This window comes from Papio anubis, chromosome 4 (assembly GCF_008728515.1).
Source record: "Papio anubis isolate 15944 chromosome 4, Panubis1.0, whole genome shotgun sequence".
NCBI lineage: Eukaryota > Metazoa > Chordata > Mammalia > Primates > Cercopithecidae > Papio > Papio anubis.
In genome coordinates, this window is record NC_044979.1 from 37,997,014 (window position 1) to 38,012,816 (window position 15,803).

The 15,803-nt window shown below is 36.2% G+C and overlaps 1 protein-coding gene and 1 non-coding gene across 2 annotated transcripts in view; both read right to left on the reverse strand.

Moving 5' to 3' along the window:
- Positions 1-15,803, reverse strand: part of KCND2 (potassium voltage-gated channel subfamily D member 2) — a 484,439-nt gene that overhangs the window by 68,603 nt on the left and 400,033 nt on the right. The window lies entirely within an intron of this gene.
- On the reverse strand, positions 8,635-8,741 carry LOC116274723. Its single transcript, XR_004183505.1, has one exon. It is a non-coding gene; the product is annotated as a U6 spliceosomal RNA (small nuclear RNA).

Consider the following 15,803-nt stretch of genomic DNA (forward strand, 5'->3'; position numbering starts at 1 on the left):
TCTACCTAGACTTTAACTATGCCTTTTTGGGAGTTTCATTTAATTATCTTTAAGTTAGTATTAGCTGCTTAGTTAGCCTAATTATGTTATCAGGAAATGAAAAAAGGCCATTTCATATGGACATTCAGTAAAGGACATTTCCTTGTACGGTATTAAAAATAATCCTCAATTTCTGATATAAAACCAGCATTCACATATTTCAACTGTTTTTTTCATAGTATAAGCAGGCTTCTTGACATTCAACAAAGAAAATGTGAATAGTTATAATTAAAAGATGAAGAGAAATTAGAAAGCCTAAAACTCATTTATATACATAAAAATTTAGTAGAAGGAAGTTTATTAACTTTCTATTGAAACTGCAATATATAATTCTTCATTTTGTGGTTGGTGAATATATATATATATCTCATATATTTAGAGAGAATATGTATATATCATATATATAGAGTGTATATATATATATATATAGAGAGAGAGAGAGACAGAGACAGAGAGAGAACTTATTTGTTATTGATGCACTTTAAGTATTTCTGTTGGAAATGTCACCAAATGTAGGCACAGGTAAAAAGTCGTGGTTACAGAGCACATGTGTTTAGCTGGAATGTGATTATCCTGCTGTTTCCCATCACATTCCCCATTCCTCCATCAGAATCATCCTTACTATCAATAATATAATCTGTAAGCATTGGAACTGGAAGGCATTTTAGAATCCATCTATGCCACCCCTATATCCCCCATACCTCTAGCCAGTGAAAAGGAAATGAAACACTGGAACATCTGTTATTTAGTAGCAGCAGAGGTCCTGGAATCCTGATCTCAGTGCAGCACTCAGAAATGAATATTCCTGGGCAATGTCAGCTCTTTAGGGACCACGCATCACAGCCAAATGCTAGTTTGAAATAAGTATCCTTTGGGGAGTTGCTTGTTTATACGGCTTCAGATACATTACATGTGAATAACTTGTTCAAATGATGAAAACAGTTCTTGGATGTGAATTACAGGAATTCACCTTAAAGCATGATATTATTGATAGTTTAACACCTAAACCAACATGTAAGTATTATGTTAGCACATCACTCAGGATTTTTAAGAAGATAAGGGACCTGCTCCTTCTCATTTTGTATTTGGGTATTCACTAAACATATCTGGATGGCTTAAAATCAACTTATCTAAAACAAAAATTATCAGTATTCCCTATACTTTTATTTCTTCATTTCTTTGATCAACAAATACTGGAGTGCAACTTTGTGTCAGGCAGTGCTCTAAATTGAAGGGATTTTTATGGCAGTGGATAAAACAAATTCCCGTCTCCCAAAGAGCTTATATACGACTGTATTATACTAAAAATAAGTTAACATTTACTATATGAAAGGTAGCAATAAGAATTTTGCAAATGAAGCAGAGTGAGTGGTTAAAGAGCTGCTAGACCAGAGGAACAATACGCATCAGGTGGCTGGAGAAGGCCTTGCTAACGTGATATCTGATCAAAGATCCCATTTATGTGGCATTAGCATATGTTATCCTGCTTTATAGTTTGATTTATTCATTCACTAATATTTGTTATGTGTTCTCTGTTGTAAGGAATGCTGCCTGGTTTTATTTATATGGCGATGAAACAGTTGTTGCCCTCATGGGGTTCATAGTCTGGTATCACAAGTATCACATGTGCATGTAGGAATAACTAAAACAAGGCAGATAGTGATGAGTGCAGAGGAGAAATATTGACAAAAGGCCAGGGAGTGAGAAGGTGGAGATAAAATGAAGATAATGCTTTCTGGAATTAATCTTGTCTTCCCAGCCAGATAGTAAAGAGGCAGGGATCATATATTTTCTATTCCAACTTCTAGCACAATGTCCTCCCTGTTTTGTACCTTGTTTGGGCTATAAAAATTTGTGGTAGGTGATGACTATTGTTTCTTATATCAGTTAATGACTGCTCTCCTTTAAATTGTCTTGTAGGTGACAACTATTCTCATGCAAATTAATCATCTCTAAAATTAAATGCAGCTTTCCCTTTTAATTCTCTTATCTATGTCTACTGAAGTCTAAACCGTTTCTGACTTTTTCCTTTACCTTATTCTATCACTAACCGCGCTATGAAAAGGTGACCCTTTGTGCCTGCCATCAATCTATGCAGGTATTAGGGGCACAGAGAAATGCGTGTTCAAATGAGCAAATGAATACATTAAAGAACCCCTTTTTGGGTACTAAATTTAGCATTATTTAATTCAGTTATGAAATGGACTTTTCATGACTAAAGGGAACAGAGGAATGGAGAAAATTTTAGGTCGAAAAAGAAGCTTTTAAAAAGAATGTGCGACTTGGACTCCGTGGTTACGTTTATGGAAGCAACAGAACCTCAACTTCCAGTGCTTGGTTAGGCAGCCATTTTTTTAAAAGCAGGTAAGAAATAATAATTAAAAGAGCTAAAATAATTATGTGCATAAAATATACTGTCTATGCATTTAAATTCATGCAGGATTGTCTTCTTTTGTGATCCATTTCAAATCCCAGTGTCTCATTTTAAAAAGAATCATGTCAGCTCCTCTTTCAGTCAAAAGATTAAACCATTTTAATTTTCTGAGGGAAGAAGCCCCCAAAGCCACATAGAATTTTTTAATTCTGCCCTAATATAAGCTGAATTCTCCAAAATGCCTGCCTCTGAGGTAAACAGAATCCATTAAAAAGTAGTTATTAAGCCCTGTGAACAGAAAACAATATTAGAAGCCTAAAAATGATAGCTTTGGGGCAACAAAACTCATTGGAAATAGCACATAGAAGCAGAAACAAAAAAGGAGAGAGATCCTTTAGTATAAAAAAAAGATTACGATGAAAAATATAACTAATTAGCATTTTCATTGTTTCTTACAATAAAAATCTCAAGAATCTTTATGGGACAAGTAGGGTGATAAAATAAACCCTCAGGGTAGGCTACCAGATGGAATAATATATACACAATGAAAATACATCCAAATATGGAAACTTCACTGTTTATGTAAGCAATGTAACTGCCTCATCATATTGTCTGTATATATTCTGTACCACATTTAGTATCTTTGAAGAGTTTAATGTTTAAGGGCAATATCAATATTTTAGAAAGTACTGTTACCTTACAAGTATAACAGTAAAGTCAAGCACAATTGGGTCAAGCTTCAGAACTTTTTATGTTGTGAATGTAAACATATATACAACTCAAGCTGAAATTGGATTTTTGTATTCACAGTAGGCCCCAATTGAGAGAGAATGTGTATATATATATAGACACACACACTATATATAGCGTAAGTGCTATAGATACATGAACTGTAAATGTACACACAGGTATGTGTGTGTGTGTATGTTTATATATGTGTGTGTGTATATGCATATACATATATATGCATATATATATTTATATAATCATCTCTATGGTAGAAGAGCTCCAAGGATTAAAAAACATACTTTTACAGTACTGACTCTTATATAATTGAATGCATACAGGAAATTAGGAATGCACCATGCTTATTTAGATGTTAGTATAAACGTAAGTGATGTTCTTGCTAAGGTCAGATCCCCCTAACCATCTCAGAGTTTATGTTCAAGAATCATTATGATGTTTAAATGTAACACAGTGAATGTATTCTGTTCTGATAAGGCTTATTATTTTCAGTAAATTGCATGAAGGATCAGCCTCGGTCTCAATTCATAAAGGCCATCTATTCCACTGACGGTTCCACAAAAATGGCCCACAAATTAATGATTATGTTTTCAATAAAGGATATAGATGCAACATTGATTAAAGTATATGGACTACTGATTAGTTTCATGAACCCTAAAATAACAGTTGCTATACATGTTTTTACTGACCTAGAAATAAGCTTGAATCTCCTTTTAAAACATAAGCCTATATTAGGCACCTTAGGAATTAAATATCTCATTTATATTGCAATCTTCTCCTTCAGCAGCTAGTCTTTGAAGTAACAGCATTTCAAAAGCAAAAATGAAAGTATTAACACCACGTGTAATTATCAGAGGTGATGTCTCAAAGACTAACAGATTTCATCTGATTTATATTCTTGATGTCTCCAGAAGGAGGGGATCTTGTGTTCTATATTCTGGATATTCAGATTTCTATAATTTAAAGTAACAGTGAAATTAGCCTTGAGTATTTGATATATATTTGAATTCTTACCACCAATGGTCACAGAAACTCAACAGCAGACCCACTTCTATCCTCAACTATTTCACAAAGACTAGCAGGATATGGAACCTTTGGGACTCACAAATGGTCTGTTCATGACCTTATTTTATGACTCTTCTCTAGTTCTCATCATCAATTTCTTGGTTTATTGGTTTACTCTTCCCTGGTACTGATTCATTCCAAGGTGACTGGCTACGCAAAGACCCCCTGATGTGAGTCATGTAAATACTTTGCATTTCCATTTATTCACAGATACCTTTTTGGTAGCACTGTCTCTATTGCACTGTCTCTAAATTCTAGCAGGTCCTTTACTTGTGATTCCTGCCTTTATTCCTTTCCAAAGACCTTGTGATAGTTACCTTCTGCTCTTAAGTCCTGACAGGCTGATCACTGATAGAGTCCCTGAGATTAAGAATAGCAGTTTTCAAGTTACTGTGATTACACACTTGCTTGATTTTCCATGGGTATTACTCATTGGATTTAATGAATGTTTATTTAATCAGGATTCAAACTCACTAGTTATGATTTTATGATCTCAGGTTTCTGTCCTTCAACAACACAGTCAATTAGATCACTTCAGATAAGTCCTTTAAAAGAAAGTGCATGCTTAGTTCTTATGTAGATTGTGGCTACATAATCTTTTTTCTTTTTCCTATCCGGCATTATCAAATGGTTGTATTAGTTAGCATTTTGGTCATTATGTTTTGAAACAGGCCAGAGATGCAAGGGAAAGAAATGGTGTAAGAAAACAAGCCTGGTTACCATGGCAAATAGATGTATAGTATTTCCCAGGATAAATGTAAATCATTGATAAGGATTTTTGTTCACTTCATAACTCATCTTTGGTATCTTGAAATATATCTATCTCAATATGAATCACAGTGTAATAATCAATAGAAATATGAAGTTGTGGCCAATATACAATACCTACATTCTAAAATGAATAAATAGAGTTTTGAGTCAGAGAAATAAAATACTAGACAGGTTTCCAAACTATATGGATAACCAAGAAAGACTAACAGTCCATATAGTTTAAAGACAGCTAGGAACTGAATTTGGTGCAATAAATTCAGTGATGCAGAGCAGAGTATGGTGGGACTGAGTGATGTCTAAACTGCAACTAAACATGGTAAAATACATCCAAAATGGGTTTACAGTTAATGATTAAACATTCATTTAACTGAAAAAATTAAAAAGAAGCATTTAAAAAAAAGATTCTACCCTACCAAAAAGTTAAGGAAAATTATTTCAACATTGACAAGAGACAAGAAGCTGGCTAAAGCAATTTAAAACAACAACCATTTGTTGAACATCTATAAATGCTAGGCTGTTCCTGGTGCTAAGAATACAGAGAGAGGTTGGGCTTATGCCTGTAATCCCAACACTTTGGGAGGCTGAGGCGGGCAGATTGCTTGAGGTCAGGAGTTCAAGACCAGCCTGGTCAACATGGCCAAACCCCATCTCTATTAAAAATGCAAAAATTAGGTGGGCGCAGTGGCATGAGGGAGGCTGAGGCATGAGAATCGCTTTAATTCAAGAGGCAGAGGTTGCAGTGAGCTGACATCACACCACCGTACTCCAGCCTGGGAGACAGGAAGAGACTCTGTCTCAAAAAATAAAAAATAATAAAGACAGATAAGTAGGAAGACACTATGCTCACTTATAAACTAGTCAAGGGGACAACAGCTGTATCACTCATTATAATACTATGATAAATGAGATAACTGAGGAATAACAAAGTTTTATGCAAGCATAATACCTGAGAGGTCATCCTATTCCTGACATCTACAGTTCTAGCTGCAGGCACACAGGCCTGAGATAGAAATAGGTATGTATTATAGCAGGTAGGAAGTCTCTCTATAACTCATTCTTATACATATTCCAGAGACTTGGGCATATGCTTCATGTAAACGTGCATTCACCATTAAGAAACAGTAGAAACTTGGCAGTGTGCGGTGGCTCACACCAGTAATCCCAGCACTTTAGGAGGCCCAGGCAGGCAGATTTGAGGCCAGGAGTTTGAGACCAGTCTGGCCAACATGGCGAAAAAAAAAAAAAGAAAAAAAACCAGCTGGGCATGGTGGTGTATGCCTGTAATCCCAGCTACTCTGGAGGCTGAGTCAGAAGAATCACTTGAACCCGGAAGGAAGAGATTACAGTGAGCCGAGATCACGCCACTGCACTCCAGCTTGGGTGACAGAGCAAGACCTTGTCTCTAAAAACAAACAAACAAATAAACAAAAAGCAGTAGAAACTCAATAAAGAATGATACAGTTAAAAGCCCAAGAAGTTAGCAAGCCGCAGTAGTAAGAACAATTTGTAGTGACTCTAAATTACTAGATAAGAATTAGTAGATAAGAAAGTTGAGTAATTTGAGAGACTTGTAAGAAAAGCAGGAAAAGAAACTCATGTTTTCAACAAAAGCTACAGGTAGGTAGTTTTTTTTTTTTAACTTCTGTTGGAGGCTGGAATAAGATGAAATTTTAATGAATAGTAATTATAAAACTTTAGTAAAAATCAAAATAATTGCTTTCCAAAGTGATGCACACTTAGGGCCTACTTATTTTGAATTAATTGTATTACAAAGGTATACTTTACTATTTCACTTTTTTGAGAAAAGAAGAACTTCCCCTCCAACACACACTCACCTGGTAGAATATAAGTAATATAAAGCAATACAAAGTTTGAGGACCTTGGCCTTAAGGGCATATGTGTTTGACTATGACATTAGATGTTTATGAAACTGCAGAACTAAGTAGATGTGCCAATAAATTGCCCGTAGGAAGTGGCTGTATTTTTTAAATAAGAGTTGGGAAAATTTAATATCTTGAGGGATTAGGGTGTTTATCTGAAAACATTTATCTAAGAAAATTCTCAGACTCAGAATATATCTGTGTCTACTAATGGCTTATCCCTCAGAAAATTCTATGAGGAATTTGACATGCCTAAAACTGCATTCATGTGTTCATTCATTCATTCATTTATTCTTCCACCAATTTACATTTATTGAATTCATACCGGACCCTCAGGATACAAAGACATGGTTTTTCAAAGACTTTAAATCCAGTGCCTTAGACTCACACGTAAAGAGTCTATTGCAATGCTAGTGTGATAGGGAACTAATATACACAAAGCTCTCATGGTTGTTACTGGAGCAGCGCCTAGATCAGGCTAGCCTGTGGCAGGTCATTTAAGTAAGACTTTCCACAAATGTCGTCTGTGTTTACTTTTGTAGGAGAAGAATGATAGTTAGGCAGGTGGCTGGGCGTAGTGGCTCATGCCTGTAATCTCAGCACTTAGGGAGGCTGAGGTGGAAGGATCACCTAAGGTGAGGAGTTCAAGACCAGCCCGGACAACATGGTGAAACCCCATCTCTCCTAAAAATACAAAAATTAGCCCAGGGTGGTGACGCATGTCTGCAGTCCCAGTTACTTGGGAGGCTGAGGTAGGAGAATCGCTTGAACCTGGGAGGCAGAGGAGTTGAGATCACATCACTGCACTCTAGCCTAGGTGAGAGAGGGAGGCTCCTGTAATACTACTACTACTACTACTAATAATAAAAAGGCAGGTAATGAAGGGAAGGCTGGAAAAAGGCAAGGAGGAAAGATTATTCAACCTTCAAAAACTTCACGTGATTCAGGATGCCTGGACTATAGACTGGGAAAGGCAGATGATAGTGGATGCCGTCACTAGGCTGTGGAGGGCATTTTATGCCATAATGAAGACTTAGGATTTATTTTGTTGGCTATGAAAAACCAGTGAAAAATTTATAGCAAAGGAATGACATAATGAGATCTGCATTTTGCTAAGTTTATTCTGGCTGTAGTAAGATGGGGAACCAACAAGGAGGTTGATAAAACATTTAAGTGGGAAATAATGATATGGAGAAGGAGGATGGATTTTAGATTTGCAGTATGAACATGACTTGGTAAACGAGTAAAATTGGTGGATGAAAAAACTGAATGTACCAGTGATAACTCCCAGGTTTCTGGTTTGGGAAACTGGTTAGCTATATTCCTACTATCAGTACAGGAATAAAAGAAGAGAATCAGATTTTGAGGGTAGAAAAATGAATATAATTGTGAACAAGGATTTGGGAAGTTACAAAATATTCAGTTTTTGTTAACTAGAATGTTTTGTATTGAGGAATCTGGAGCTCAAGAGAAGGATCTCAGGTTAGTTTACTAGTGCTGCCATAACAAAATACCACGGACTGGATGGTTTAAACAATAGTAATTGATTTCTTACAACTCTGGAGATGAGAAGTCCAAGATCAAGGTGTTGGCAAGTTTGGTTTCTCCAGAGGCTCTTTCCTTGGCTTGCAGATGGCTGCCTTCTCGCTGTGTTCTCACGTGGTCCTTCCTCTGTGCACACACACACACATCCCTGTTGTCTCTCTGTGTGTTCAGATTTCAAGAAGTTTCAAACTTCTCTCTCTCTTTCTTTCACTGTCTTTTAATATGAGACACTTCACAGATACGCATGTCAACCGTGCACAGGGGTTGTGCTAATCTTTTATGTATCCTTCCTATATTAGTATATATGCTGCCAAAGAGAGCACAAATTTCCTCTTTGTTTAAGGACACTCGTCAAATGAGATGAGATTCCTCCCTCACGGTCTCATTTTAACTTATTAATCACCTCTTTAAAGTCCCTATCTCCAAATACAGTCATATTTTAAAATAATGGGGGCTAGGGTTTCAACATATGAATTTTTAGGGAGACACAAGTCTGATCTGCTGATAGATCTGGCTCATTGACTATAGTTGGTAATTTAAAAGCATAGCAACAATGGATGGTATACTCAGGGAGAATGTGAAAACTAGGGGAATTTTGGCTGAGAAGGAACCAAAGAAATGTTATTGTGGACACTGAGAGAGGAATTAACACAGCTATCTACTTCAGAGGGGTCAGAGCAGTAGATTACTTAGGAGAAAACTGTGTTATAAAAGCCAACAAAGGCATTTCAACAGGTAGGAGGGGTCAGTAGCTTTCATTACTCTGAAAATGTCCCCAACATGTCTGAAATGTATCCATTGTATACAACATCAAAGAGTATATTGATAATTGTAGTGAGAGTGGTTTTTGGAGTAGAATTTTAGAGTTTAAGTGAATGAATTGTAGGAAGTGAACATTTTTCCTTTGGATTGGAGTGAACTTTTGTTTTATGATTTATTTTTCTATGTCAGGAAGAAAAGGAAGGAGTAACAGGACTCAAAGAAAGATTTTCTAAATAAGCAGATGTCTACATTATAGTGAAAGAATCACTGAACAGAAGTAGGTTGAACATACTATAGAACTAGGAGATAATCCATTAAGGAAGGTCCCTGAGGAAGCAGAAGGAGATGAAAATAAAAGGGCAGGTGAGGATAGGCTTTGAAAGAAATAAAGACTGCTCTTTGAAGATAGGAAGACCATGAGAGGCTTAGATGCAGATAAATTTACAAAAAAAGGGGTGGGGATAAGCTGAGAAAGTTTTAGGAAGCATGTTTTGAGGAATGAGAAAGAATCAGCCAAATCATGAGATCATTCCTGTGTGATATTTCTTCTACCCACTTTCAGTGAAACTGAGTGAAGAGGGAATATGTAGAATGATGCAGGTTTGACGGTTCTAATTGGGGAAATAGATCAAGGGGCAGAAAAAACTGGCAAGACGGTGTCTGAAAGGATGTAACATTGGATATAAGCTGTGTCTAGTTTTAAGTGGTGAATAGGTCACAGATGTGGACGTTAAAATGCTGTGGAATGATAAGATCTGGTATAGAGAGGAGTCTCCTATGTATGAGAGTGGTGAGGAGAGGCGAGAAAATGACTGAATGACCTGGTTTTCTAGGAAGTGAGTTGGTTGCTGTTGTACAGTGAGTTGGCATGCTTATTTAATGCAATAAATATTTATTGAGTGCCTCCTCTATCCAGATCTCAGGTAGATCACCTATGGCAGGGACACCCAACTCCTGGGTGGTAGACCGGCATCCACCGCCTGTCAAATCAGATTATCCAATCAGCAGCAGCATTAGATTCTCACAGGATCGCAAACCCTATTGTGAACTGTACATGAGAGGGATCTAGGTTGCACGCTCCTAATGAAAATCTAACTAGTGGAAAAACTGTCTTCCATGAAACTGGACCCTGGTGACAAAAAGGTTGGGGACCCCTGATCTATGGCATTTGTGGAGGATTTTATGGTTAGCACACTTGGTAAACAAATTAAAAAGAAAACTAATCTTATCTCATTAGAAATGAACATATTTACATGCACAAACATAAAAGTTGGAATGGGGAAATTTATGTAGTTGGAAGATAGCTATTAAATGTAAACAAACATAATTATAGTCTAGACCAAGGACTAGTAATCTTTTCAGAGGTAATAATAACACCAATGTTCTATATTCATCCATTTTCTTTTTTATCTTTATCTTTTTTTTTTTTTTTTTTTGAGATGGAGCCTTGCTCTGTCGCTCACGCTGGAGTTCAGTGGCCCGATCTCCTCAGCTCACTGCAAGCTCCGCCTCCTGGGTTCACGCCATTCTCCTGCCTCAGCCTCCAGAGTTGCTGGGACTACAGGCCACCACGCCTGTCAAATTTTTTGTATTTTTCGTAGAGACGGGGTTTCACCATGTTAGCCAGGAAGGTCTCTATCTCCTGACCTCGTGATCCGCCCACCTTGGCCTCCTAAAGTGCTGGGATTACAGGCATGAGCCACCATGCCCGGCCCATCCCTTTTCAAAAGCCAGACCCCAGGAAGCTGGAGGGAGGTGGGGCACGGTTTTACAGTGAATTTCTGATTTCACTCAGGGTGATAAATCAGACTCTTGGGGAGGTTGGTGGTGGCTCTGGACAGCAGCAGGAATGGGGATCTAATCAGGAACAAACCCATGGGCCTGTGACAGGCTGAAAGCCCACCCCTTCTCCATCTTTGGGAGGTTGCCAATGTCTGATTTAACACTATCCAAGGAATGCTCATTAAAAATAAAAAAATAACTATCAACTAGCAGAAAATATAAATGGTAAGCATTAGCACATATTTCACATGTTTATATTTGGTTCTCAGATTGACCTAGAAAATGAAGTCTGGAAAATTCTATACGATCCTGAAAAAAATGATACACTGGTCCGGATGGTAGAAGAGGTTGGAGAAATGTTTAAGCCAAAATGCAGTATTAGCAATGACTTTTTATTTTATTTTATTAATTTTCAGGATTTTTGGTGTACAGGTGGTTTTTGGTTACATGGAAAAGTTCTTAATTGGTGATTTCTGAGATTTTAGTGCACCCCTTATACTGAGCAGTATACACTGTTCCCAAAATGTAGCCTTTTATCCCTCAACCCCTCTAAGTTCAAGAAGACTATGGTCCTGCAGAAAGCTTTATATGTAATTAACACATCTTTATCTTTATAGGCAGTAGACTCAGATTCCGTTAAGAGTTAATGTATACCCTCCCTCTAGCCTTTATTATTACTGTTGTTGCTATTACATGTGTTAGTGTATGTGAATTTAATGCTTAAAAATTATCCGATTGGCTACTATGGAAAAAGCTTGACTCATAAGAGTTTTAGCACGGGTTAAGATCTGAAAGTTTTCTCCCAGCCTCTTATCACTGGCGCAGACTTCACAATTCATGGAAGCCACCAGTGAGATGACATTGCCTCAGGCAGTTACTATTTTTATATTCTATAACTCGAGGAGTTCAGGGTTTGGGAAATCATTAAACTTTTTTTGTCCTTTTAAAGCTGGAGACAGCAATTGTAGACAGCCTACCAGTGGGTTATCTTTTTGTGTCTCCTTACCTGTGGAGAAGTCTACTAGCTGGGACATGTAGTTAAATAGTTTTTGTTTTTTTATATCCAGGGCACCAAGTCAAAAAATGGTGGCGACAGTATTTCACCATTCATTATTTCTTCTTCTGATTCTACCAATTTATCTAAATTCCATTGTTTATAATAGTCTAGCCAGTTAAAAAAAATCACAGGGTTACTTCAAAAGCCAGATAAGTGTAAGCTCTATATTCCTGTTTGCATGATAATTTGGGGGAACTTGGAGAAGGACATGGCAAAAAATCAAGATATTTGTTTGTACTCTATACACAATTTCACTCTTGAACAATTCATTACAGCTTGGACTTCAGTTTTAAACATGTGAGATAATGAGGCTAGACTCTCATTTTTCTTTTCCTCTTGGAAAAAAGTAAGCTGAGCAACTCTGTTTATTAAGTCCTATTTATTTGGTTCTACTAAGATCCATTTTCAATGTCTTAATATTTTACAATTATTATGCCTTCCCTAAAAGGAAAGAACGTTACCAATCCATTTATACACTGAAAGTATAAAGAATAGACTGTTAAAGTTCTTCCTTAGAAGAGCTGTTTAGAAACAGGATCATCTGTAAAACATGTTTTAAAGGCATGGATCAAATTTTGCAACTGGTCCTAGATAACAAAGAAAAATGCCAATGTAGTGAAAGATAAAAATGAAATGATTTGGTAGCTCTAGCATCATAAATATCAACGAGCACTGTAATTTTCATATTGCTGAAATTGGCACTAGGGCATTATTGATTTTCTGTATCATCTAATGGTTTCCTGCAAATATCTTTTATAAAAGTGCCTTATATTTCTTCTTAATAATCTTTTCTCGAGTCATATACTATCAAATCCTGCAGAGTACTATTCATTCAGCAGTAAGTTAAAGTCATTAAACATATTTCTATTAAAATTTTATTAGACCTGAACTAATATCCTGAAACTGATGCAATGTAATTTTACTATTCAACCAACCACCTTGATGTTTTATGTTAAGAAACATTTTGAAAAATCAAAAAAAAAAAAATTAAAGGACAATTCGGATGTGTTAGAATTTTGTTTGCTGGTATTTTTAATGCAGGGATAATTATTTTAAAGGCCTGTTGTTATAAAGACTTTCCTTTCTTTTACTCTTTTTTTCTTCGATGCTTTCACTTGGGCAAAAGAGGTAATCTCAGCTCACGACTTATGTGAAATGTGTTTTAATTTTGTTCAATTCCCAGCTTCTTCACATCTTGACACAGAAGAATTACTGCATCACACAGTGTTGGAAAGATAGGAGATAGAATATAATTACTGAACTTTATGTTACCATTGATGTGTGAAATTTTTCAAGGAAGAAAATCCACTCATTTTGATAATATAAGCACACTGGTTAAATGCACAACCTTGTCCCAGTTTTTAATTTTTTTTTTCTCTAGTAAACCATTATTTGAGAGTGCTTCATTGAATTTTGATTTTATTTTGGAGTTATGAGATGCACACATTTGAATGTGTGCGTGATTCCTCTGAGTTACTCAGGTATAATAAACTTCTTAATGAGATATTTAAATGTACTCTTTTTTTTTTCTGGCTTCTGGTGAGGGCTGTCAGAATACAATGAGTTTACTTTGGTATTACATGTTGTCTTTACCTTCTCACACCTGAGAAGACTATTTGTTTCTTGTGAGGGAAAAAAAGCTGAGATCAGGGTAGAGTGACAAGTCTGTCACAGCCATCTCTTTGTTCTCTTTTTATTTTTACTCTCCTTCTGAAGTTCAATAAAGAGACAAGTTTGGGCATATTTTTGTCTACTGAGTAGGGACAGAAATTAGATTATTACGAGAAAAATATATTTGGTTGAAGAACTCTAATGCCTCTTAGCTAAAAAGAAAACCATTAGGGTATGTCCCTTGCTTGCCAGTATTTCTTAATACCACTCTTAGGAATGGAATATGGGGCTGCGGGCTCATTAATCTCACTCAACTTGGTGCTTCCTAGATTCTTATGACATACATGCATCGATCTGATCCAGTCAGATGCCACTCCTTAGATTTTTGTATACACCCAGTATGGGGTTCATATTTTTCTTCTTTCCTTTATTACCGTAATTATTGGAGATGAAGATGAGATAAAGACAACATGATACTCCAAACCTTGATCCCTGGATGGCTGCAAGGATTTTGAGAACACTTTGAAGCTGTATGCACAAGACTTTATAAGCACATGCATCTACAGTTTTCTGGGGAGGTATACGGTTTTTATTGGAATCTTAAATGTCTCCCAAAGTTAAGAATCTTTGTAAATGGACCACATCACTCTAACTAGCAGTCATACTATGTTTTCCTTGTCACATTTAAAATAAGAAATCAAACCCTTTGCTACAGTAAGAGTCTTATTCCACCAAGGGAAAAAGAGGCTACACTTCAAATAAATCTGCTACTCTACACCCAAGAAGTGATTGCTGATTGAAGTTCAGCTTGCGATGTACTTCCTCCTTATGAAGTCTTTTGCATGACTTAGAGTCTTTTTTTCTGTTCATTTCCTTCTGCCTCTCTCTCTCCCTCTCCTCTTACCCTTTCTGCAATTGTTCTTTGATTTGGTGTAGATAAAAAAAAATAAGTATGAGAACTGAGATACATTGAATATATGTGTACCTAAAATTTCTTTACTCTTTATTTCCTAACTACAGAGGTTTGTATTTTATATTTTATTTTTCATTTTTGTTTGTCTGTCTTCCCTTGCATTACTTAGAGAACATATATGAGTGGCAAGTAAAAAGAGGCAAATCCTAGCATTATGCTTTGATGGAGTTTGTTGTTCAGTGGAGGAGGCTAGTGGTTAAAAGTCAGGCTAACTGTGCTAACTTAGCCTAGCAAATTTAGGGTTGGGTCCAGAGGGCAGGCCTGAGGGATGCTCTTGCAAGAGTTTATGCATGTCTCACAATGTGAACAAGGAACAAAGAAATAGCAACATTCTTATTTGTATCTATGCTGAGTTCTCACTGAGTAAATACAGGGTAAAAAAATCTTAATCTGAAGTTCTCAAGGGTGGCCTAAAGTATCATTTACATTCTGTGACTCTATTTTATTAAAATTGTATTATTTTCATACTAGATTATTGATTCTTGAAGTAAAACAATGGCATCTTTTACTTTATTATCTTTAGAAAGAAACTGGGTCCCTGACACATAGGTATTCAAAACTGGCCAATTACATTTATCTTTCTTCTGTTGAAGGAATTTGGTATTTCTCTTTGCTGATTGTGTTCTTTCTCTTTATTCCTGCTTTTCAAAACCATAGATCACGATGTTCTTTAGATCTTAAATGTCCCCTCTTCCTCTCCCTACCCAAAAGGGCATACTTAGAATCATGGCTAATACTTTACCAGATTGATCCATGATGTAAAATATTTCATGATATAATGCTGGACAGGCATGATGCACTCATATGTAAATACTTGTCAAACCTACTTGATCTTTCAAAATGAAGTCCTTTAAATTTTTTGAAATACTTACATACAATAATAGTTTTCTTAATAATTATGCCCTCCCCTCCAGTACTATTTTCCGATTGATTTGAAATTTTATTTGTCTAATCAAAAACTTAATATTTAATACATTGTTATTTGCAAAACATATGGACCGTATTTGAAATATTATCTTTAATTACTAATGGAGCATCTGCAGATTAATACCTGATTGGGTGTGCATGTTTATGAATTACTTCCCTATCTGTTACTTGAATAATTGTGCTTGTAATAAACAGATAGAGCCACAGAAAGATCCAATCTACTTTGATCATTGCAAAATTATTTGAGGAAATAAAGGTGGGTTGTGTGAGTCA